At 43.5% G+C, this 3,700-nt stretch overlaps 1 non-coding gene across 1 annotated transcript; it reads left to right on the forward strand.

Annotated features, from left to right (window-relative positions):
- Positions 1–354: 354 nt before the first annotated feature.
- Positions 355–427, forward strand: TRNAK-CUU. The gene has a single exon. It is a non-coding gene; the product is annotated as a tRNA-Lys (tRNA).
- The last annotated feature ends 3,273 nt before the right edge of the window (positions 428–3,700 follow it).

The raw sequence follows: 3,700 nt of genomic DNA on the forward strand, positions 1-3,700 counted from the left end.
TCAACAGCTTTATGCCAATAAAAAACTCACCTAATTTTGCACTTTAAGTATATACAGTTTATAGTACATTAACGGAGCTGTTTAAAAATCTGTTCTTTGGGTGCCTGGGTGGCTCAGTCTTTAAGCGTCTGCCTTCGGCTCAGGTCATGATCCCAGGGTCCTGAGATCCAGCCCCTCATCGGGCTTCCTGCTCAGTGGGGAGCCTGCTTCTCCCTCTCCCTCTGCTTGTGTTCCCTCTCTGGCTGTGTCTCTCTCTGTCAAATAAATAAAATCTTTAAAAAAAATCTGTTCTTATTGCACATTAAAAATCTGTTCTTATTGCTGTTCTCTCCCTTTAAAAAAATGTTTAAGGGCGCCTGGCTGGCTCAGTTGGTAGAGCATGCGACTCTTGATCTCAGGGTCATGAGTTCGAGTCCCACGTTGGGCATAAAGATTACTTAAACAAACAAACAAACAAATAAAGGTTCAGTTTCCTAAGTAATCAAAGAAACAAAAATTAAAACAAAAATGATATAACTGTCTTCACACATATGGGAAAAAACTTTTGCAAACATAAAACGTGGACTCAGAAACAGACAGTCTCCTACAAGCTTATACATGTAAAGTGTACTTCCTTTACCAGCTACTCACTGCATACTTCATTACTGTTTCATCTAAAGTGGGAGTTCTCCTACTCCAAGCAATTCTGTGACACCCGCTGGGTGTTCTACGGTCTAACTCGATTCTGAAGCTATCGACCTGTACTCACCACAGGGTAAGGCTCAGTCCCCTGTGACTGCCCATCCCCCACTGCAGATTCTAATCTCAAATCCAGGCTGTCACCCGGGGTTCTAATCAATTAACTATAAACTGGAGGTTCCCATGACCACTCCTTAGGTTCGATTAATTTGTCAGAACGGCTCACAGTACTCATGAAACAGTTTACGTACTAGATTACCAGTTTATTATAAAAGGATGTGATAAAGTTAATTTATATATCAGGACCCACAAAAGGGAGGCCGCTTGGCCCAGCCCACATCACACACCTAAACCTAAGTCAGCCTGCGCTGATGGGAAATACCTGTCAAGGAGTCCTGTCATACGCCAGTCACAAGCCTCCAACCCAGCTTCAGCTAGTTTACTTGACCCTAGAAAATAGAACTCGCTGGCCTTATCCGAAATCCCTGACCTCCTCACCTATCATGCCTTGTTTCTGCAAGGCCTCCTCTAATTCCGTATAAAACTCACACTTTCCCCAGATCTCTCAGGAATAGTGCTTCACTGCCTGTGAGGCACCTACTTCTCCAATCTCTGGATTGTTTTCCCTAAAATAAAGGACATCAAACTCAGCACTCAGGTGTATTATTATTCTCATCTGACAGATAGAGCTCAGGAACAGTCACATGGTACAGATGCATAGGGCAGGGTCTATGGGAAGACATGGGGAGCCTCTGTGCCTTACGCGGGTGCACCATGTTCACAACCTCCATGTGTTCACCAGCCTGGAAGCTCTCCAGACCCAAAGTTCAGGGATTTCTATGGAGGCTACACTACTGAGGCATGATTAATGACATTATTGTCCATTGGTGATTGATTCCCCTTCCGACTCCCCCTCCTATCTCCCAAGGTCAAGGGGTGAGGCTGAAAGTTCCAACCCTCTAATCACAAGATTGGTTCCCCTTGCAACCAGCCCCATCCCTTGGTCTTTCCAAAAGCCACTTCATTAACATAAACTCAGGTGGTGTTGCAATTTGTTATAAATAACAAAATACACCCATTTCACCTTTATCCCTTTGAAGCTAATTCAGGAACTGGGAACAAAATTAAATATTATAATAAAAGATATCACCATAGCTCTTATATAGAAAATTATAAGGGTTCTAGATGCTATGTGTCAGGAACTATGGATGAAGACATATATATATACACATAAGATTTTATTTATTTATTTGTCAGAGAGAGAGAGCACAAGGCAGGGGGAGCAGCAGGCAGAGGAAGAAGCAGGCTCCCCCACTGAGCAGAGCCCTATTCGGGGCTCTATCCCAATTCCAGGACCCTGGGATCATGACCTGAGCTGAAGGCAGACTCTTAACCGACTGAGCCACCCAGTCATCCTCAAAATATATATTTCTTATTACATCACAATATCACAACCCTCATACACTTGGTGGGAGCTGTAATTGCTCAACAGTTCTAAGGGCAATTTGACAATAGGTATTTAAAGCCTTAAAATGGGCCTAATCTTTTAAAATGTGCCAGTCCATTTTAGGGATTAACTCTGAGGATACTTCCTATCTTAGAATATGAGAAAAACATAGTTTCAGGCATATTAATTTCAGCTCTGTTTATATTTGCAAAAAAAATTATAAATAACCATATGTCAAACAATTTGAGTTGGCTAAGTGGTGAATAATATGGTCACACAAAAATAGGTTCTCCAGAAACAGACATGGAAATGCTTTGGAGGTACATATATGAGAGGGAGCCAGAGATAGCAGGATTAGTCAAAAGAACAGTGATGCAGGACCAGTAAAGCTTTGACTGATCCGAGGGAGCTCAGGCCAAAACAGCCAGGCTGTTAGAACCTGCCCTCACTCAGTCACTGGGTGTGAGCAAGATGGAGACCAGGTAGCCCTCTGCCGAGGAGGCCTCCCTGAAGGAGCTGAGAGTTGGAGTGCATCTGCTGACTATACACGGCAGCACGGCACGTCCTTCCTCCAGGGGCATCTGGACAGCAGAGGACTGGACAAAGGACAGTGATGAGTAACTGGAGGAGAGCAAACCTGAGGGTTCCCTCCTTTCCCAGCATTCATGGGATAAGCCTTTGCCAATGAAGAGCAGGGTTTTCCTCTTTGGGTCCGAAGTCATGGAATTGGCTTCCTGCACTGTCATCCTTCCATCTGGAGGCAGCCAGAGGCCCAGGGCATGAATGTATCTGTTTGTATTGTGGGTGAGGCAGGGTGGGAGGGTGGTTGTCACCAGGACCAAAGACACGGGACAGCCTATGTCTGCTTTCTGCAAGGAGAGAGGTACAGTGGGACTCTGGGACCAGCCAGTAGAAGGAGCAGAGAGCGCATCTGGGAAGGAAGAACATTAGTATCCACAATAACATCAGAATTCTGGGTCAGGGAGTAAAAGCTAGAACAATTACAGAAGAGTACTGCTAATTACGGAAGGAGACATGGGCAGGTGGCTGTTTCTGTCTGAATCTCCATTAGTATCTTATTATCAGGCAATGAGTCAAATGCAGAGTGGTGGTTTGCCAAAAACAAAATAAAATAAAATGGTTTTTTTGAAAACTAGAAATTCTGACGATGCCAAATGTCAGCAAGGATGTGGGTCAACGGTCTCTTTTATTTTGCTAGTGAGGTATTTGCTGTTACAATAAATGGGAAGCCATTTGGCATTATCTGTCGGTGTTGAACATTTGCCTTGCCTGTATTTCAACAGCTCCGCCCCAAGAATATACCCCAGAGAGACTCTTGCACATGTGCCCAGGAAATAATGTGGTATGATGTTCATAAAAACACTTCGTAACTGTGAAAAGCTATTAACAACCCAAATGCCCACAAACTAATGAATAGATAAATAAAATATGGAATATTATTTGGCGATAAAATGAAGTACATGGCAGGCTATGACATAGATGAACCTTGAAAACATTTTGCTAAATGAAAGAAGCCAGACACGAAAGGCCACATATTATACGACTCCATGTATA

This window comes from Ailuropoda melanoleuca, chromosome 7, assembly GCF_002007445.2.
Source record: "Ailuropoda melanoleuca isolate Jingjing chromosome 7, ASM200744v2, whole genome shotgun sequence".
Taxonomy (NCBI): Eukaryota; Metazoa; Chordata; class Mammalia; order Carnivora; family Ursidae; genus Ailuropoda; species Ailuropoda melanoleuca.